The sequence below is a fragment of the Nerophis ophidion genome, linkage group LG01 (assembly GCF_033978795.1).
Source record: "Nerophis ophidion isolate RoL-2023_Sa linkage group LG01, RoL_Noph_v1.0, whole genome shotgun sequence".
Classification (NCBI taxonomy): domain Eukaryota; kingdom Metazoa; phylum Chordata; class Actinopteri; order Syngnathiformes; family Syngnathidae; genus Nerophis; species Nerophis ophidion.
This window is the reverse complement of record NC_084611.1, coordinates 10,802,417-10,825,297: the sequence shown is the minus strand read 5'-3', so window position 1 is coordinate 10,825,297 and position 22,881 is coordinate 10,802,417. Positions and strand designations below refer to the sequence as shown.

Sequence of the window (22,881 nt, the reverse complement as noted above, 5' to 3'; positions counted from 1 at the left end):
CCAAATTTTATAAGCCAATGCGGCCCCTGAGTCAAAATGTTTGGGGACCCCTGCATGCCTAAAATGAGCAAAATACAGTGAATATTTTAAATATTACATATTGTAATGAACGTGTCTCTTACAACATTATAAAAAGTTTTATAAAATGTTGATGGAGGGCTTTGAAGGCTACAATGGTAAGTCCCATTAGCCACATCTCACTAGCATTTTTTTATTTTTTTTTTAAAATCTTAATAAAAAAAGACATGTGATTCGTCACTTATAATGATTGTGAACGTTAAAAAAGTCCAGTTTCCCTTGAGTCATAATTTTTGCGCTTAAGAATATTCTCTATGACTTTATCCCCAGACTTCTTTAGTTTGTTTAATATGGTCATTACTGCCACAAGTGGTGAAAAAGTGTATTGCAACCGAGTACCCCCGCAGCAAGATATTTTTCTGGTGGCCCTCTCGGGGGCCAAGTGGTTGAGTATCACTGCTTATAAAGGTTTAAAGATGGCCACTTATTTATGTGTCTCATGTTGCATAATACCAACACACCCCCCCCAAAAAAGGACCCAAATGTTTTTGTCTTTCTGCGAATGCAAAAATTCCTCCAGCCTCTGGTGTATCAGCTTTTTATGAAGGAGGCTGAGCCTCATCCGTGGCGACAAAAGTGTGCAAATAAGATATGCTAATGTTTAGCCCGGGGCCCCCCCCGTGTTCAGTGGCCCTAAACCTCCAAGAGAGCTGTGTGGACGCGTACAGCTTCTGACATATTTGGAGCGTCCGCGCAGCAGAGGACGAAAAAAAAAAAAGAAGTCCTTTTTTGAGCGTAGCCAGTTCCTCTTTACACAAGCGCGGTATTCACTAATAGTTCTTCATGCTGTTGACTCAGCCATGGCTTGTTGGGAGTCGCAAGGGGTCCGGGGGCCGGGGGCCGGGGGCCGGGGACCGGGGGCGACCAGGTGAGGCACGCAAAGCCTTATTGATATTTTCACCTGCCAAAACATTCTCAATCATGACCTATATCAACTTAATATGAGCCCACATGTTCTGGTGTCGTTAGACCCACACATTGGGGGCCATTCAGAGGCGTGAGGTTTTATTTTTAAGTCCGCCCCAAACCCACCCCCAACCCCCTCCTCAAAGACGTCGGCAAATGTTTGCTGTGTTTGCTGGCGCACCAACACACGGATGTCGGGTCAAGACTCACATTTTATTTCAAACCTCCCGTGTGGAAGACGTTTCGAGACGTACAGTCGTGGTCAAAAGTTTACATACACTTGTGAAGGACATAACGTCACGGCTGTCTTGAGTTTCCAATCATTCTTATTTTTTTGGTGATGGAGTGATTGGAGCACATAGAGTGGGGTAAAAAAGTATTTAGTCAGTGCAAGTTCTCCCACTTAAAATGAAGACAGAATTCTGTAATGTTCATCATAGGTACACTTCACCTGGGAGAGACAGAATGTGGAAAAAAATCCAGGAATTCATATTGTAGGGATTTTAAAGAATTTATTTGTAAATTATGGTGGAAAATAAGTAATTGGTCACTTCAAACAAGGAAGATCTCTGGCTCTCACAGACCTGTAACTTCTTCTTTAAGAAGCTCTTCTGTCCTCCACTCGTTACCTGTATTAATGGAACCTGTTTAAATTTGTTATCTGTATAAAAGACACTTGCCCACAGCCTCAAACTGTCAGACTCCAAACTCCACTATGGCCAAGACCAAAGAGCTGTCAAAAGACACCAGGAAAAGAATTGTAGACCTGCACCAGACTGGGAAGAGTGAATCTACAATAGGCAAGCAGCTTGGTGCTAAAAAATCTACTGTGGGAGCAATTATCAGAAAATGGAAGACATACAAGACCACTGATAATCTCCCTCGATCTGGGGCTCCACGCAAGATCTCATCCCGTGGGGTCAAAATGATCATGAGAACGGTGAGCAAAAATCTCAGAAACACACGGGGGGACCTGGTGAATGACCTGCAGAGAGCTGGGACCAAAGTAACAAAGGTTACCATCAGTAACACACTACGCCGACAGGGAATCAAATCCTGCAGTGCCAGACGTGCCCCCCTGCTTAAGTCAGTGCATGTCCAGGCCCGTCTGAAGTTTACCAGAGAGCACATGGATGATACAGCAGAGGATTGGGAGAATGTCATGTGGTCAGATGAAACCAAAATAGAACTTTTTGGTATAAACTCAACTCGTCGTGTTTGGAGTTTGATTGATTGATTGATACTTTTATTAGTAGATTGCACAGTTCAGTACATATTCCGTACAATTGACCACTAAATGGTAACATCCGAATAAGTTTTTCATCTTGTTTAAGTCGGGGTCCACGTTAATCAATTCATGGTATGGAGGAAGAAGAATACTGAGTTGCATCCCAAGAACACCACACCTACTGTGAAGCATGGGGGTGGAAACATCATGCTTTGGGGCTGTTTTTCTGCTAAGGGGACAGGACGATTGATCCGTGTTAAAGAAAGAATGAATGGGGCCATGTATCGTGAGATTTTGAGCCACAACCTTCTTCCATCAGTGAGAGCTTTGAATGGTTGACCAAATACCTATTTTCCACCATAATTTTGTAAATAAATTATTAAAAATTCCTACAATGTGAATTCCGAATTTTTTTTTTCACATTCTGTCTCTCACAGTTGAAGTGTACCTATGATGAAAATTACAGACCTCTGTCATCATTTTAAGTGGAAGAACTTGCAAAATCGGTGGATGACTAAATACTTTCTTGCCCCACTTACTGCAAGGATTGTTTTCCCGGAATGCAAGACTGACGGCTCCGGACGAAGGCGTGAAGGTAGGATTTGATTTATTTAACATAAATCAACCAAGTACCAAACATAGAGACAAAGAACAAAAAGGCAAGCTTGCCTAATACACGTAAGGCTAAGACTTAACAGAAGCTACGGCATGGAACAAGAAAACTTACTTGGCAAAGGCGGCGTGACGCAAACAATGAAGCCAGACTGACTGACTGGCAAAGACAGGCTTAAATATTGCCTCTGATTAGGTGAGTGGGCGAGCACTAATCAGAGACAGGTGAACACAATGAGTAACCATGGTGACAAAGCAAACAAGGAAGTGCAAACAGGAGCTTATGGAGTCTTAAACAGAAAATACCATAAAATATGATCCAAACCATAGATCATGACAACCATAGATCTGCGCCCAAGACCCAAACTCCGGGCTGATGATTTTAGATTGTCCTGAAGAATTTATATATATACGTATATATATATGTATATATACACACATATATAGTACAGACCAAAAGTTTGGACACACTTTCTCAATGTGTTTTCTTTATTTTCATGACTATTTACATTGTAGATTGTCACTGAAGGCATCAAAACTATGACACCAGTAAAGTCAGGTGACTATCTCTCGAAGCCCATCCAGAGAATGCCAAGAGTGTGCAAATGTCACGGTTCGGGTCGCAGCTTACTGCGGGGTCCGTCCTCCCAAAATGCGGACGGACGACTCCCGACAAAATCGTGAGGTAGGATATGATTTATTCCTCATAAATCATCCAATTTACAAAATATAGGCAAACAACAAAGGCAAGCTGTCATGTTTTGTGATCATGTTTTGTTTATTTATGTTCTGTTTGGTTAAAAATTCCATCGGTTCCTGTTTTCACGCATCCATGTTTGTTTTGTCACCATGACGACCATTAGTTCCACCTGTCTCACGTGTTGGACTCATGCACCTGTTTTCAATCATCACATGACTATTTGAGCCTGCAGTCGCCAGGTAGTCGGCCTGGCGTCATCACTTGTTCTATGCTCATTCCATGCCGTAGTTCCATGCTTTTCCAAGTAAGTTTTTGTTTATGCATGTCACGTTTACCGAGTCTTTTGTTTCTTGCCCATAGTCAACTTTAAGTGTAAGTTTTGTTCCTTAGCCAAGTTTTTTTATTTCCGCCTTTTGCGCGAATTCAATAATTTATTCACCTTCACGCCATGTCCGGTCCAGTTTTTTCGCATCTCGGGAAAACAATCCACGCAGTAAACTGCCTAAAAGTCCAAGTTCTGACACAGGCGTGTCCAACACACGCGAAGCTAAGGCAAAAAACTTAGCGCAGGGAAACACAGAGGCTAACACTTAGCATAAACTACAGACAAGGCGGATCCGTTTCCATTGGGGGTTGGTCTCCGCCAGGGCTGCGCTTTGTCACCTATCCTGTTTGTGACTTTCATGGACAGGATTTCTAGGCAGAGTCGTGACCATGGTGGAGACGGTATACGTCTCGCAGGGCTAAAGGTCGCATCACTGCTTTTTGCGGATGATGTGGTCCTGATGGCCCCTTCGGTTCCTGACCTTCAGCTCTCACTGGATCGGTTCAGTGGCTGGAATGAGGATCAGCATCTCCAAATCTGAGGCCATGGTTCTCAGCAGGAAACCGATGGTTTGTAGGGTCCAGGTACAGAAGGAGACTCTGTCCCAGGTAGAGGAGTTTAAGTATCTCGGGGTCTTGTTCACGAGGGAGGGAAAGATGGAGAAGGAAATCAGCCGGAGAATCGGAGCAGCTGGGGCAGTATTGCAGTCTCTCTGCCGCACTGTTGTGACGAAACCGGAGCTGAGCCAGAAGGCAAAGCTCTCGGTTTACTGAGTTATCTTCATTCCTACTCTCACCTACGGTCATGAAGTGTGGGTCATGACCAAAAGAGTAAGATCGCGGATACAAGCGGCCGAAATTAATTTTCTCAGAAGGGTGGCTGGCATCTCCATTAGAGATAGGGTGAGAAGTTCAGTCACCCGAGAGAGACTCGGAGTAGAGCCGCTTCTCCTTCGCTTGGAAAGGAGCCAGCTTAGGTGGTTCAGGCATCTCGTGCGGATGCCTCCCGAGCGTCTCCCTAGGGAGGTCCTCGTTGCAAATCCCACTGGGAAAAGACCCCGCGGCGGGCAATGGACCAGATGGGGGATTACATCTCCTCTCTGGCCTGGAAACACTTCGGGATCCCCCAGGAGGAAGTTGCTAATGTTGCTCTGGAGAGGGAAGTCTGGGGTTCTCTGCTGGAGCTGTTGTCCCCGCGGCCCGATTCCGGTAAACGGTTGAAGATGGATGGATGGATAGAGACAAGGCAAAACTCACGTAACAGGGGCATGTGGCAAACAATGACGCCAGACTGAGCGTGGCGAGCAAGGTGAATAAATAGCTCTCTGATTAGTGGTTGACAGCAGCTGAGCGTGCCGACCACTAACCAGAGGCAGGTGAACCAAAATAAACGCAGGAGTGCACAAGAAAGGAAGTAAGGGAGTCCAAAACTAACAGAACATAATAAAAACATGATCCCGACCACGGATCATGACAGCAAAACCGTAATCGGACCAACCAACGTTATTAAAGTATCAATTTTGAAATGAGAATCGTTTTTAATCGAGAAATCGATTCTGGATAGAATTGGTATACCCAAGAATCGAATCGAATTGTGTGGCGCTCAAAGATTCACAGCCCTCGTACTTTATCCACTTTCCACATATATTCTGTACCTCTGCAATTGTCCAACGTGATCGATATCAACTATCGCGTTCGACGACGTAACATTGAAGAGTGGGACAGGAGGACTCCGGCGTTAGCAACACTATCAATCAATCAATGTTTATTTATATAGCCCCAAATCACAAATGTCTCAAAGGACTGCACAAATCATTACGACTACAACATCCTCGGAAGAACCCACAAAAGGGCAAGGAAAACTCACACCCAGTGGGCAGGGAGAATTCACATCCAGTGGGACGCCAGTGACAATGCTGACTATGAGAAACCTTGGAGAGGACCTCAGATGTGGGCAACCCCCCCCCCCCCCCCCCCCCCCATCTAGGGGACCGAAAGCAATGGATGTCGAGCGGGTCTAACATGGTCCTGTGAAAGTTCAATCCATAGTGGCTCCAACACAGCCGCGAGAGTTCAGTTCAAAGCGGATCCAAGACAGCAGCGAGAGTCCCATCCACAGGAAACCATCCCAAGCGGAGGCGGATCAGCAGCGTAGAGATGTCCCCAACCGATACACAGGCGAGCGGTCCATCCTGGGTCCCGACGAGCGGTCCATCCTGGGTCTCGACTCTGGACAGCCAGTACTTCATCCAAGGTCATCGGACCGGACCCCCTCCACAAGGTAGGGGGGGACATAGGGGAAAAAAGAAAAGAAGCGGCAGATCAACTGGTCTAAAAAGGAGGTCTATTTAAAGGCTAGAGTATACAGATGAGTTTTAAGGTGAGACTTAAATGCTTCTACTGAGGTAGCATCTCGAACTGTTACCGGGAGGGCATTCCAGAGTACTGGAACCCAAACGGAAAACGCTCTATAGCCCGCAGACTTTTTTTGGGCTCTAGGAATCACTAATAAGCCGGAGTCTTTTGAACGCAGATTTCTTGTACAATACAATCGGCAAGATAGGCTGGAGCTAGACCGTGTAGTATTTTATACGTAAGTAGTAAAACCTTAAAGTCACATCTTAAGTGCACAGGAAGCCAGTGCAGGTGAGCCAGTACAGGCGTAATGTGATCAAACTTTCTTGTTCTTGTCAAAAGTCTAGCAGCCGCATTTTGTACCAACTGTAATCTTTTAATGCTAGACATGGGGAGACCCGAAAATAATACGTTACAGTAATCGAGACGAGACGTAACAAACGCATAGCTATGTCAGCCACATGCTAACTCTACACTCGCTGTATGCAACTTGTATGCCATAGGCATGTACCGATCCAACATGGATGCGGGATATCGGTCCAATGTCGTTTAAATCACAAAAAGGATAAAAGTTTCTTCAGAGTTCCTGGAGAGATAATCAAGAAGGGCGGAAAAGTGCAGGATTTTACGTAAGACGACGATAAAAATGGCTCGCACTCAAGACTAAGAAGGCGGAATCGAAGAACGCAGGACTTTGCAGTGACCACTTTGTTAAAGGTCTGTTTGATATACTTTTAATATTTAGTATTTCCAATTTCCTGACCTCAACTGCGGATGTTGTGGATAGGTGGAAGGAATACTTTGAAGACCTCCTCAATCCCACCAACACGTCTTCCTATGAGGAAGCAGTGCCTGGGGAATCTTCCATCATCTTCCGCTTATCCGACGTCGGGTCGCGGGGGCAACAGCCTAAGCAGGGAAACCCAGACTTCCCTCTCCCCAGCCACTTCGTCTAGCTCTTCCCGGGGGATCCCGAGGCGTTCCCAGGCCAACAGGGAGACATAGTCTTCCCAACGTGTCCTGGGTCTTCCCCGTGGCCTCCTACCGGTTGGACGTGCCCTAAACACCTCCCTAGGGAGGCGTTCGGGTGGCATCCTGACCAGATGCCCGAGCCACCTCATCTGGCTCCTCTCCATGTGAAGGAGCAGCGGCTCTACTTTGAGTTCCTCCCGGATGGCAGAGCTTCTCACCCTATCTCTAAGGGAGAGACCTGGAAACTCATTTCGGCCGCTTGTACCCGTGATCTTATCCTTTCGGTCATGACCCAAAGCTCATGACCATAGGTGAGGATGGGAGCGTAGATTGACCGGTAAATTGAGAGCTTTGCCTTCCGGCTCAGCTCCTTCTTCACCACAACAGATCGGTACAACGTCCGCATTACTGAAGACGCCGCACCGATCCGCCTGTCGATCTCACGATCCACTCTTCCCCCACTCGTGAACAAGACTCCAAGGTACTTGAACTCCTCCACTTGGGGCAGGGTCTCCTCCCCAACCCGGAGATGGCACTCCACCCTTTTCCGGGCGAGAACCATGGACTCGGACTTGGAGGTGCTGATTCTCATTCCGGTCGCTTCACACTCGGCTGCGAACCGATCCAGCGAGAGCTGAAGATTTTATATGTTTTTTTCTAAATAGTTCAAGAAAGACCACTACGAATGAGCAAAATATTGTTATACAATTTAATAAATCAGAAACTGATGACATAGTGCAGTATTTTACTTCTTTATCTCTTTTTTTCAACCCAAAATGCTTTTCTCTGATTAGGGGGTACTTGAATTAAAAAAATGTTGACAGTGAAAAAAGGTTGAGAACCACTGATCTACTGGAGTCAACTAGTGGCCTCCATCCGGCCCACACAGGCCTGATGAAAACCATTTAAACCAGGGTTGATCGTGTGTGCAGTACTCCCACCACCCCGCAGGGGGCGACAGTCATATGTGTCTTCCGCCACTGCCGTTGTGTCCTTGGGCAAGACACTTTACCCACCTGCCCCCAGTGCCACCCACACTGGTTTAAATGGAACTTACATATTGGGTTTCACTATGTAAAGCGCTTTGAGTCACTAGAGAAAAGCGCTATGTAAATATAATTCACTTCACTTCAGTTGTACGGAATGTGTACTTAACTGTGTAATCTACGAATAATCAATCAATCAATCAATCAATGTTTACTTATATAGCCCTGAATCACTAGTGTCTCAAAGGGCTGCACAAACCACTACCACATCCTCGGTAGGCCCACATAAGGGCAAGGAAAACTCACACCCAGTGGGACGTCGGTGACAATGATGACTATGAGAACCTTGGAGAGGAGGAAAGCAATGGATGTCGAGCGGGTCTAACATGATACTGTGAAAGTTCAATCCATAATGGATCCAACACAGTCGCCAGAGTCCAGTCCAAAGCGGATCCAACACAGCAGCGAGAGTCCCGTTCATAGCGGAGCCAGCAGGAAACCTTCCCAAGCGGAGGCGGATCAGCAGCGCAGAGATGTCCCCAGCCGATACACAGGCGAGCAGTACATGGCCACCGGATCGGACCGGACCCCCCTCCACAAGGGAGAGTGGGACATAGAAGAAAAAGAAAAGAAACGGCAGATCAACTGGTCTAAAAAGGGAGTCTATTTAAAGGCTAGAGTATACAAATGAGTTTTAAGGTGAGACTTAAATGCTTCTACTGAGGAAACAAGTTTTTCAACGTTAATCATTTCATGATATCATTTCCATGAAGACCGGGAAAAACAGGCATACTCTGTGCAAGGCGCCGACAACAACAACAAACTTGACTCCAGACGTGAAGTTAAATCATGAACTCTAACCTCAACCCGAGCAAAAAAGATGCAAATTAATCCGGGAGAGTCTTGGCACCAATTTCCTTGACTCAGACACACACCAAGAAGTTGTAGACCTCCATCTGTTTTGTGGTGTAGAATGACCTCTAGGCAACAAGGTATATTTTCCGTTTTTTTTGTTAGGCCTTCGTAGCATCGTGATGCTCTTCCTGGATGCAGTCGAGCAACGGACACAGCGTGGAGGTAAGACATAAGGATTTATTTAAGTAAAAACAGGCTAATAACAAAACACTGGATAGAAAAAGGCTAAACAAAGAGCTAACTAGCATATGGGCTAGGACAGGGGTAGGGAACCTATGGCTCTAGAGCCAGATGTGGCTCTTAGATAGCTCTTAGCTGGCATTACTTAACACGATAAGTGAGTATATTTCACCCTTTTCTGAGAGCCAAGGCACATTTTTGTCATTGGAAAAATTCCGAGGCAAACCACCAGCAGAAAACCTAAAAAAAATTAAATTGTTCTTGCAATTGTTGGATATGAATTCAAACCATAACCAACCATGCATCAAAATAGCTCTTGTCTCAACGTAGGTGTACTGTCACCACCTGTCACATCACGCCGTAAGTAATTTTTAGTTTTTTTGGTGTTTTCCTGTGTCTTGAGCTCCTATTTGGGTGGCTTTTCCTCTTTTGTTGGTATTTTCCTGTTATAGTTTCATGCATTCCTTGAATGCTATTCGCCGCACCTGCTTTGTTTTCGCAATCAAGACTAAATCGTGCGGACGTACTCCTTCTTCGTGGGGACATCGTTGATTGTCATGTCACGTACGGATGCACTTTGTGGACCCCGTCTTCTCCGCACACAGTAAGTCTTTGCTGTCGTCCAGCATTCTGTTTTTGTTTATTTTGTAGCTAGTTCAGTTTCAGCTTTGTTTTGCTTCAATGCCTTTTCTTAGCGGGGCTTCACGGTGGCAGAGGGGTTAGTGCGTCTGCCTCACAATACGAAGTTCCTGGGTTCAAATCCAGGCTCGGGATCTTTCTGTGTGGAGTTTGCATGTTCTCCCCGTGACTGCGTGGGTTCCCTCCGGGTACTCCGGCTTCCTCCCAGTTCCAAAGACATGCACCTGGGGATAGGTTGATTGGCAACACTAAATTAGCCCTAGTGTGTGAATGTTGTCTGTCTATCTGTGTTGGCCCTGTGAGGAGGTGGCGACTTGTCCAGGGTGTACCCCGCCTTCCGCCCGATTGTGGCTGAGATAGGCAGTAGAAAATGGGTGGATGGATGGGCCTTTTCTTAGCGGCACTCCCCTTTTGTTTATTTTTGGTTTAAGCGTTGGATACCTTTTTACCTACACACTGCCTACCGCATATTGGGACTACGACATACCACGTTCTCGACATATACAGAGCAATTGGCTACCTGCTGCCACCTAGTGATACGGAAGAGTATTACACGGTTACTAGACAGCACAGACACTCAACAAAGACACATTTGCAGATTATAATGACTGTTTTGAAAATCAATCAATCAATCAATGTTTACTTATATAGCCCTAAATCACTAGTGTCTCAAAGGGCTGCACAGACCACCACGACATCCTCGGTAGGCCCACATGAGGGCAAGGAAAACTCACACCCAGTGGGACGTCGGTGACAATGAAGACGATGAGAACCTTGGAGAGGAAGAAAGCAATGGATGTCGAGCGGGTCTAACATGATACTGTGAAAGTTCAATCCACAATGGATCCAACACAGTCGCGAGAGTCCAGTCCAAAGCGGATCCAACACAGCAGCGAGAGTCCCGTTCACAGCGGAGCCAGCAGGAAACCATCCCAAGCGGAGGCGGATCAGCAGCGCAGAGATGTCCCCAGCCGATACACAGGCGAGCAGTACATGGCCACCGGATCGGACCGGACCCCCTCCACAAGGGAGAGTGGGACATAGAAGAAAAAGAAAAGAAACGGCAGATCAACTGGTCTAAAAAGGGAGTCTATTTAAAGGCTAGAGTATACAAATGAGTTTTAAGGTGAGACTTAAATGCTTCTACTGAGGTAGCATCTCGAACTGTTACCGGGAGGGCATTCCAGAGTACTGGAGCCCGAACGGAAAACGCTCTATAGCCCGCAGACTTTTTTTGGGGCTTTGGGAATCACTAATAAGCCGGAGTCCTTTGAACGCAGATTTCTTGCCGGGACATATGGTACAATACAATCGGCAAGAAAAGAGTCGGAAGAGTCCACGAACAAACAAGATGAACAAAAGGACTCAACAACCAAATAATGTAAGATTTAATTTTCTATTTCCTAATCACGTTTATTTTTATATTGTTTTTATGTTGGTTTTATTTTTCATTCAGTCATTGGTGGAGCTAAGGATAATATTTGAATATTGTTTTTGATATTGTTGCGCAGCACTTTGGAAACATTTATGTTGGTTAAATGAGCTATGCAAATAAAGTGGATTGGATTGGATAGTTTATGTCTGGTAACGCGACTGACAGATAATCCCGGAAATCATTCGATTAATATAGGGATATATTCCATTGCATAGTTGTGGAGGTTGCCCTCTAGTGGGTTCTGCAGACCGCCACACACTGCAGGGAGAGGCCGGAATTTAGGGTGTAACACTGGTTTATTTGCATAAATCAATAGGTTTCTGCTTTCCAGCAATGCGTCTATTCCTCTTGCATCCGCTCATCAGCAAGTCCAACTCCAACCACGTGTCTTGTCCTGGCTGCTGCTCATAAAGGCGACAGTGATTAGATACCAAGGCCCACCTGGGCCATCCACTCACCTGTCGCAGTCTTCGAGGTCGGTCCTTGCACATTCTGTTCTGCGGCAGGCCGCCAGGCCACGCCCCCCTCCACAATTGTTTATTTTTTTGCTTATATCTGCTTTAAATGGTAAGATCTAAACCCTTTGCATACTCAGTTTGCTGTGCAGTAGCCATGTTGTTTTGGTGGCCCAACACTTGGTTTACCTCTGTTCGAAAGTCACAGCAACGAGCCACCCAAAGAGACAAACACTAAAAAATAAAGATGTTTGAATCATACCATAGTGGATCTAACATAATAGTGAGAGTCCGATATATGGATCTAACATAATAGTGAGAATTCAGTCCATAGTGGATCTAAAATAACAGTGAGAGTCCGATATATGGATCTAGCATAATAGTGAGAATTCTGTCCATAGTTGATCTAACCTAATACTGAGTGTCCAGTCCATAGTGGATCGAGCAAAATAGTGAGAGTCCAGTCCATAGTGGATCAAACATAATAGTGAGAGTCCAGTCCATAGTGGATCTAACATAATTGTGAGAGTCCAGTCCATAGTGAATCTAACATAATAGAGTCCAGTCAATAGTGGATCCAACATAATAGTGAGAGTCCAGTCCATAGTGGATCTAACATAATAGTGAGAGTCCAGTCCATAGTGGAGCTAACATAATAGAGTCCAGTCAATAGTGGATCCAACATAATAGTGAGAGTCCAGTCCATAGTGGATCTAGCATAATAGTGAGAATTCAGTCCATAGTGGATCTAACATAATAGTGAGAGTCCAGTCCATAGTGGATCGAGCAAAAAAGTGAGAGTCCAGTCCATAGTGGATCAAACATAATAGTGAGAGTCCAGTCCATAGTGGATCTAACATAATTGTGAGAGTCCAGTCCATAGTGGATCTAACATAATAGTGAGAGTCCAGTCCATAGTGGATCTAACATAATAGTGAGAGTCCGGTCCATAGTGGAGCTAACATAATTGTGAGAGTCCAGTCCATAGTGGATCTAGCATAATAGTGAGAGTCCAGTCCATATTGGATCTAGCATAATAGTGAGAATTCAGTCCATAGTGGATCTAACAAAATAGTGAGAGTCCCGTCTATAGTGGATCTAACATAATAGTGAGAGTCCAGTCCATAATGGATCTAACATAATAGTGAGAGTCCAGTCCATAGTGGATCAAACATAATAGTGAGAGTCCAGTCCATAGTGGATCAAACATAATAGTGAGAGTCCAGTCCATAGTGGATTTAACATAATAGTGAGAGTCCAGTCCATAGTGGATCTAACATAATAGTGAGAGTCCGGTCCATAGTGAATCTAACATAATAGTGAGAGTCTGGTCCATATTGGATCTAGCATAATAGTGAGAATTCAGTCCATAGTGGATTTAACATAATAGTGAGAGTCCAGTCCATAGTGGATCTAACATAATAGTGAGAGTCCAGTCCATATTGGATCTAGAATAATAGTGAGAATTCAGTCCATAGTGGATCTAACAAAATAGTGAGAGTCCCGTCTATAGTGGATCTAACATAATAGTGAGAGTCCAGTCCATAGTGGATCTAACATAATAGTGAGAGTCCAGTCCATAGTGGATTTAACATAATAGTGAGAGTCCAGTCCATAGTGGATCTAACATAATAGTGAGAGTCCAGTCCATAGTGGATCTAACATAATAGTGAGAGTCCAGTCCATAGTGGATCTAACATAATAGTGTGAGAGTCCAGTCCATTGTGGATCTAACATAATAGTGAGAGTCCAGTCCATAGTGGATCTAACATAATAGTGAGAGTCCAGTCCATAGTTGATCTAACATAATAGTGAGAGTCCTGTCCATTGTGGATCTAACATAACCGGTGCACAGGCGAGTGGTCCACCCGGGTTCCCGACTTTGGACAACCAGGGCTTTGGACATGGTGTACAACAAACTACTCGCAGAGAACCCACGTCAGGACTTCAAAGCCAAATACCAATAAAAGAGCCCGTCGTCGGCAGGATTCGAACCTGCGCGGGGAAGCCCCAATGGATTTCTAATCCATCGCCTTAACCGCTCGGCCACAACAACTGATTAGCATTGATAAAATCAGGCACAATCCGTTTGCAAAATTATAAAAAAAACACGTCTCCCTCATCTGTAGCAAACTGGATGTGTAGCAAAGCCTTTATTTTCCTCACACAAAGCTGTCATTGATGAAGTGCTGACCCGGTTTGATGCTCTGTGACATAATGGTGACAAACACGTCTTTAGTTTAGCATGTTCGTAGCTAGCGTGTGGTCTGATCGCACATGCAACTCTGGAACCTTCTTTGTCTCCCTTCTTAAAAATCCCTGGCTTTTAACCCAGCAAGTCTTTGAACTTTTTTCAAACCGATTTTTACCTTCTTAACTGCCTTTTGATGAAGTGGTGACCCAGTTTGATACTCTGTGACATAATGGTGACAAACACGTCTTTAGTTTAGCATGTTTGTAGCTAGCGTGTGGTCTGACCGCACATGCAACTCTGGAACCTTCTTTGTCTCCCTTCTTAAAAAATCCCTGGCTTTTAACCCAGCAAGTCTTTGAACTTTTTTCAAACCGATTTTTACCTTCTTAACTGCCTTTTGAAGAAGTGGTGACCTGGTTTGATGCTCTGTGACATAATGGTGACAAACACGTCTTTAGTTTAGCATGTTCGTAGATAGCGTGTGGTCTGACCGCACATGCAACTCTGGAACCTTCTTTGTCTCCCTTCTAAAAAAATCCCTTGCTTTTAACCCAGTATGTCTTTGAACTTTTTTCAAACCGATTTTTACCTTCTTAACTGCCTTTTGATGAAGTGGTGACCCGGTTTGATGCTCTGTGACATAATGGCGACAAGCACGTCTTTAGTTTAGCATGTTCGTAGCTAGCGTGTGGTCTGATCACACATGCAACTCTGGAACCTTCTTTGTCTCCCTTCTTAAAAATCCCTGGCTTTTAACCCAGCATGTCTTTGAACTTTTTTCAAACCGATTTTTACCTTCTTAACTGCCTTTTGATGAAGTGGTGACCCAGTTTGATGCTCTGTGACATAATGGCGACAAACACGTCTTTAGTTTAGCATGTTCGTAGATAGCGTGTGGTCTGATCGCACATGCAACTCTGGAACCTTCTTTGTCTTCCTTCTTATAAAAACCTGGCTTTTAACCCAGCAAGTCTTTGAACTTTTTTCAAACCGATTTTTACCTTCTTAACTGCCTTTTGATGAAGTGGTGACCCGGTTTGATGCTCTGTGACATAATGGTGACAAACACATCTTTAGTTTAGCATGTTCGTAGATAGCGTGTGGTCTGATCGCACATGCAACTCTGGAACCTTCTTTGTCTCCCTTCTTAAAAATCCCTGGCTTTTAACCCAGTATGTCTTTGAACTTTTTTCAAACCGATTTTTACCTTCTTAACTGCCTTTTGATGAAGTGCTGACCTGGTTTGATGCTCTGTGACATAATGGTGACAAACGCGTCTTTAGTTTAACATGTTCGTAGCTAGCGTGTGGTCTGATCGCACATGCAACTCTGGAACCTTCTTTGTCTCCCTTTAAGACCCTTTTTAAAACTCCCTGGCTTTTAACCCAGCAAGTCTTTGAACTTTTTTCAAACCGATTTTTACCTTCTTAACTGCCTTTTGATGAAGTGGTGACCCGGTTTGATGCTCTGTGACATAATGGTGACAAACACGTCTTTAGTTTAGCATGTTCGTAGATAGCGTGTGGTCTGATTGCACATGCAACTCTGGAACCTTCTTTGTCTCCCTTCTTAAAAATCCCTGGCTTTTAACCCAGCAAGTCTTTGAACTTTTTTCAAACCGATTTTTACCTTTTAACTGCCTTTTGATGAAGTGGTGACCCGGTTTGATGCTCTGTGACATAATGGTGACAAACACGTCTTTAGTTTAGCATGTTCGTAGCTAGCGTGTGGTCTGATCACACATGCAACTCTGGAACCTTCTTTGTCTCCCTTCTTAAAAATCCCTGACTTTTAACCCAGCAAGTCTTTGAACTTTTTTCAAACCGATTTTTACCTTCTTAACTGCCTTTTGATGAAGTGGTGACCTGGTTTGATGCTCTGTGACATAATGGTGACAACCATGTCTTTAGTTTAGCATGTTCGTAGCTAGCGTGTGGTCTGATCACACATGGAACTCTGGAACCTTCTTTGTCTCCCTTCTTAAAAATCCCTGGCTTTTAACCCAGTATGTCTTTGAACTTTTTTCAAACCGATTTTTTACCTTCTTAACTGCCTTTTGATGAAGTGGTGACCCGGTTTGATGCTCTGTGACATAATGGCGACAAACGCGTCTTTAGTTTAGCATGTTCGTAGATAGCGTGTGGTCTGATCGCACATGCAACTCTGGAACCTTCTTTGTCTCCCTTCTTAAAAATCCCTGGCTTTTAACCCAGCAAGTCTTTGAACTTTTTTCAAACCGATTTTTACCTTCTTAACTGCCTTTTGATGAAGTGGTGACCCGGTTTGATGCTCTGTGACATAATGGTGATAAACACGTCTTTAGTTTAGCATGTTTGTAGCTAGCGTGTGGTCTGATCACACATGGAACTCTGGTACCTTCTTTGTCTCCCTTCTAAAAAAATCCCTGGCTTTTAACCCAGCAAGTCTTTGAACTTTTTTCAAACCGATTTTTACCTTCTTAACTGCCTTTTGAAGAAGTGGTGACCTGGTTTGATGCTCTGTGACATAATGGCGACAAACACGTCTTTAGTTTAGCATGTTCGTAGATAGCGTGTGGTCTGATAGCACATGGAACTCTGAAACCTTCTTTGTCTCCCTTCTAAAAAAATCCCTGGCTTTTAACCCAGCAAGTCTTTGAACTTTTTTCAAACCGATTTTTACCTTCTTAACTGTCTTTTACCTAACACATTGCTCTTAAGGTAATTATCTGCAGTTTTTGTCGAGGTTACCTGGGTTTATCCGTTATACAGTGCTCAATTCCCGGGGTAGAGCGGAATATACGTTAGCTCAGGATATATCACAGAGGCTATTTCATCCCTACAAGCCTGTTAACCTGCGAAACAGGCTTGTAGGGATGAAAAAATGTTTGTGTTAACCTAACGTAAATATGAATATACAAATAATATGTTTTAGTCTGTCCTTTGCCTGTACTTCCCTAATTGTTTGTGGTGTGCAGCCCTTAGTTTTTTCAATCGGTCGAATCAATGTTTGCTTATAGAGCCCTTAATCACAAGTATCTCAAAGGGCTGCACAAGCCACGACAACATCCTCAGGGCAAGAAAAAAACAACCCAATGGGATGACAATGAGAAACCTTTCAAATGTGGTTTTCAGAATAATTGTATTGAAGTTATCACACAACTTTGTGTTGTCTTGAGTTCCCGGCAAGAGGACAAAAGCGGTCTTTGATCCTACCAAGAAGAAGGCTTGTAAAACTCCACTGTGTAGGATGGGAAGCAACATGAAGGTGTAATGTTTCTTTATATATATATATATATATTTTTTAGATTTAGATTTATTGGTCCCCGTTGGGGAGATTCGTTTTCACTGCCCTACAGTCAAACATATAGACATTACACATCACAAAACAAAAATGACAAAAAGACATCAAACATGACCAACGCATTTACAGGCTTTGTCAGACAGGTCGGCCGGGCCTGGTTAAGAGCGGCTATAGCTGCAGGGATAAGGCTTTCCCTGAGGCGGGCCCTCCGGCATTTTGATGGTTCTGTACCTGGTAGTGGGATGATGTATTTGTGTAGTGGGTGCCTTATATCCTGGACTATTGTGTTTGCCAGTCCAATGATGGACCTGTGGTTTGAATCTGAAATGTTGGGTGTGGGTAGGCCGATAATTTTAGCTGCTATGTTTGTAATGCGTGTGAGTTTGGTCCGGTTGGTTACAGAAAGCATGGTGAAAAAACATGTGGAACAGTACGGAAGGATGGGTTGAACAATGCTTTGGTCAAGTAATAACAGGAAATGAGTTTAATTTTTTGGGATGGCTAAAGTAGTGTAATCCACGGAAGGATTTGGTCTTGACCCGAGAACTACAAAGCGGAGAGGAAGCAGGACCAGACTCCCCTCCAGGCGACCATTTTCTTTGAACTGTTTGTAATCAAAGGCGATTGTTATGATCCGCTGCCCGGATCATAGTCTGTTTACGTTGTCTAGTCATTTGTGTTTTCAGCATCTCTTGATTTTGTTTGTTCAGTTGCCATGACAGCAGATGCGCTCACCTGCTTCTGGTTAATTCGGGACGCTCACCTGTTGTCCGGGCACTAATCAGAGGGCTATTTAGTCTGTGTCCTGGCCTCACTCGGTCTAGCTTCCTAATTTGCTTTATGCAACAGACGACACCGTTTTTGATTCCTGCTAGCTTCCACACTAGGCTCTTTTGCTTGCTAGCTCCCACGCTAGCCCCCTTTGGTTTTTGCCTTCCATACTATGAGCACGTTTTTGTTCGATTTATTTCTTAAATAAATAATTCCCTACCTGCACGCTGTGTCCGTAGCCCGTCTGCATTCCTGGGAGAACAAACCCCGCATCACGATGGCCCTTAGAAACAGCTGTTGCCATGTAATCAGGGAAAGTCCAAATAAAAGAGGAGGCGTGCAGTCTTTTGTGAGAGCGTGTGAGAACACTTCAAGGGTACAGTGTCTGCATGTTTCTCCTCATGGAGCCAAATTGAATTCTGTCTCTGTTTGATTCCTTGCTTCTTGTCTTGTTTAATAGATGTCATCAGTGTTTGAACCTGACAATGGTTGTTTTTAAAGGGCTTTATAAATACAATTAGTATAGTATGGTATGCTAACAGCGTAAAGTCGTCTATCTGCTGCTGTACCCTAACTTGCGAGCTCGTCCGTGTCATTCTCGATTGTTTTGATTAAATTCAAGCACAAAGTATATTAAAAAAAAGGTCTGGTGTTTTTGAACATTTCAAAGACCCCTGATTTCGCAAATAAAGTCATTCCTGCCATTTTATGTTGGCTTTTTTGACACGAAATAGGGCGGATAAGTCAACATTTCAAAGACCCCTGAGTTCGCAACGAAATCCTTTTCACACTGCTCCTAAAGTTGGAGTAGAGTGGAAAAACAAATTGCCTCTCTATTGAAGCTATTATCATATATATATATATATATATATATATATATATATATATATATATATATATATATATATGATTTATGACAAAATAGTATCAATCTCACAGAGATTCCCGAGCCATTTTGAGCGTTAACGGGTCACGTGATCGCGTGACGTCGCCCTAGGAACCAAAGATCCCTTCCCATCGACAACAATGCTAATCAAGCAAGCCTTTGTGAGAGACAGGGTAGTATAGCTCGGTTGGTAGAGTGGCCGTCCCAGCAAATTGAGGGTTCCAGGTTCGATCCGCGCTTCTGCCAACCTAGTCACTGCCGTTGTGTCATTGGGCAAGACACTCTACCCACCTGCTCCCAGTGCCACCTTTACTGGTTTAAATGTAACCTAGATATTGGGTTTCACAATGTAAGGCACTTTGAGTCACTAGAGAAAAGCGCTAAATAAATGTAATTCACTTCACAAATACTTTGGGACAAATTATGATCCAAATCCTTTTATTTTTGAGCCTGAATACAAGGAGGATGAGCAATACGTTTTATAAGTAGCTTTACTGAAACACTGTAGCATTTTTAGTTGCTAAAGTTAAACGTACAATCTCACCATATTAAACCAATGTAAAACAAACACTTACTTTGATATTTCTGCTCTCGCCGGGATGCCGGCAGACGGGCTGCTCGCATGACTCCGTTTAGATAAAGACTCAATTGAAATCTTCAAGGAGGTTTTAAAAAGTTGCTGCAACAAGCGTCTTTTGGGGTCTGTAGGTGAGAGATGCATGAATTATAATCTAGAATTTACTTTCAGCAAGTTCGAGACCAAGCAGTGTGTCAACAGTGGCAACCTAAGCTAGCATTAGCTCACTGCTATCAATGCGCCGCTAATATACTCCGTCTGCGTTTGCACCTATAATAACAATATTGCTTTTATTTGGTTAATTTTCATGTCATGACATGTAAACGGAATATTGTTGGCGGTTTCCGGATGTTTTTTAGAGAGTTGAGAGTAGAGAGCTGAGTCAATTGTTAGCTATTTATTTACAATTTTGAATGCATAACAAAAGCCAAGCATGTGTGTTCTTATCTTACATAGGGATTGTGAAAGATAAACGCCACATAATTTTTGCGTATTTCCAGTATGACTAATCTGATAAGATATTCGGAGCAGAATATCCATCCATCCATTCCATCCAGCTGTATAATCACTCGCCATACAGCAATAGATGATATCAGTCTATTAACTGATCCCTCTCTGTTTTTGATGTATATTTTCTGCTGGATCTACTCTTTATTTTTATGCTGCAGCTGTTACATATAATGTTATATTGTACATGGTGCAATAAAAATATGTAAATATTACATGTATGTTATATTTTATATTGCTACTACGATACATTTTTAGTCTACTATATACCTGCATTATTTTTTCCATACTTACACTTTTCATTATTTGTGACTTAGCTACTGTGTTGAACAATTTCCTTTGTGGATCAATAATGTCTAATGTCTAATCAAATCTAATATTCAAAATGGCTGACTGAATTTGTGGCGTTTTGCGATGTTTAAACAGTGTTTTCACTTCTTTTCTGGATTGTAAACTCAATTGGATTTGGAAACACAAATAAGCATATGAAATCAACTTGTTTTCCCACTCTACTGCCACTTTAAAAAATGGCTTTTTCAACACAGAATAAGGCGGCGAAGTTGAAGTTGATGTCGCCGCTTTGTTGGAATGTCAGAGTGTTCGGGATGACTGTGTGTAAAAACACAATTCACACTTGTGGCATTAGTTAAAACATCCTTGTTCTTTTTAAAGCGGATCTTTCTGTGGAATGTCCAGAAATACTTTTTTTTTTTGTCGTTTTTCAACACGAAATAAGGCGGCAAAGTCGACTCGGCGATGTCCCCGCTTTGTAAGAACGTCAGAGTGTTTGGGATGACTGTGTGTAAAAACACAATCCACACTTGTGGCATTAGTTAAAACATCCTTGTCATTTTTAATGCGTATCCTTCTGTGGAATGTTCTGTACTCCGTTTTTCATTTTTCAACCTGAATCAAGGCGGCGTAGTCGACTCGGCAATGTCCCCGCTTTGTTGGAGTGTCAGAGTGTTCGGGATGATTGTGTGTTAAAACACAATACACACTTTTGGCATTAGTTAAAACATCCTTGTTCTTTTTAATGCGGATCTTTCTGTGGAATGTTCAGAACTACTTTTTTCTTTTTTTCGTTTTTCAACACGAAATAAGGCGGCGATGTACCCGCTTTGTCGGAGCGTCAGAGTGTTCGGAATGACTGTGTGTGAATACACAATCCACACTTGTGGCATTAGTTAAAACATCCTCGTTGTTTTTAATGCAGATTTTTCTGTCGAATGTTCTGAGCTCCGTTTTTCAGCACAAAATAAGGCGGCAAAGTCGACTCGGCGATGTCCCCGCTTTGTAGGAACATCAGAGTGTTCAGAATGACTGTGTGTAAAAACACAATCCGCACTTGTGGCATTAGTTAAAACATCCTTGTTGTTTTTAATGCGGATTCTTCTGTGGAATGTTTTGAACTCTGTTTTTCGTTTTTTGTTTTTCAACACGAAATAAGGCGCCGAAGTCGACTTGGCGATGTCCCCGCTTTGTCGGACCGTCAGAGTGTTTGGAATGACTGTGTGTGAATACACAATCCACACTTGTGGCATTAGTGAAAACATCTGTGTTGTTTTTAATGCGGATTTTTCTGTCGAATGTTCTGAGCTCCGTTTTTCAGCACAAAATAAGGCGGCGAAGTCGACTCGGCGATGTCCCCGCTTTGTAGGAACATCAGAGTGTTCGGGATGACTGTGTGTGAAAACACAATCCACATTTGTGGCATTAGTTAAAACATCCTTGTTGTTTTTAATGCAGATCTTTATGTGGAATGTCCAGAACTGTTTTTTTTTTTTTTCGTTTTTACAACACGAAATAAGGCGGCGAAGTCGACTCGGCGATGTCCCCGCTTTGTCGGACCGTCAGAGTATTCGGAATGACTGTGTGTGAATACACAATCCACACGTGTGGCATTAGTTAAAACATCCTTGTTGTTTTTAATGCGGATTCTTCTGTCGAATGTTCTGAGCTCCGTTTTTCGTTTTTCAGCACAAAATAAGGCGGCGAAGTCGACTCGGCGATGTCCCCGCTTTGTAGGAACATCAGAGTGTTCGGGATGACTGTGTGTAAAAACACAATCCACACTTGTGGCATTAGTTAAAACATCCTTGTTGTTTTTAATGCGGATTCTTCTGTGGAATGTTTTGAACTCTGTTTTTTGTTTTCCAATACGAAATAAGGCGCCAAAGTCGATTTGGCGATGTCCCCGCTTTGTAAGAACGTCAGAGTGTTTGGGATTACTGTGTGTAAAAACACAATCCACACTTGTGGCATTAGTTAAAACATCCTTGTTGTTTTTAATGCGTATCCTTCTGTGGAATGTTCTGTACTCCGTTTTTCATTTTTCAACCTGAATCAAGGCGGCGTAGTCGACTCGGCAATGTCCCCGCTTTGTTGGAGTGTCAGAGTGTTCGGGATGATTGTGTGTTAAAACACAATACACACTTTTGGCATTAGTTAAAACATCCTTGTTCTTTTTAATGCGGATCTTTCTGTGGAATGTTCAGAACTACTTTTTTCTTTTTTTCGTTTTTCAACACGAAATAAGGCGGCGATGTACCCGCTTTGTCGGAGCGTCAGAGTGTTCGGAATGACTGTGTGTGAATACACAATCCACACTTGTGGCATTAGTTAAAACATCCTCGTTGTTTTTAATGCAGATTTTTCTGTCGAATGTTCTGAGCTCCGTTTTTCAGCACAAAATAAGGCGGCAAAGTCGACTCGGCGATGTCCCCGCTTTGTAGGAACATCAGAGTGTTCAGAATGACTGTGTGTAAAAACACAATCCGCACTTGTGGCATTAGTTAAAACATCCTTGTTGTTTTTAATGCGGATTCTTCTGTGGAATGTTTTGAACTCTGTTTTTCGTTTTTTGTTTTTCAACACGA

General features: G+C 43.4%; 1 protein-coding gene and 1 non-coding gene across 2 annotated transcripts in view; one reads left to right on the top strand and one right to left on the bottom strand.

Annotated features, from left to right (window-relative positions):
- Positions 1 to 22,881, top strand: part of adamts3 (ADAM metallopeptidase with thrombospondin type 1 motif, 3) — a 487,969-nt gene that overhangs the window by 65,059 nt on the left and 400,029 nt on the right. The window lies entirely within an intron of this gene.
- Positions 13,760 to 13,841, bottom strand: trnas-aga (transfer RNA serine (anticodon AGA)). Its single transcript has one exon. It is a non-coding gene; the product is annotated as a tRNA-Ser (tRNA).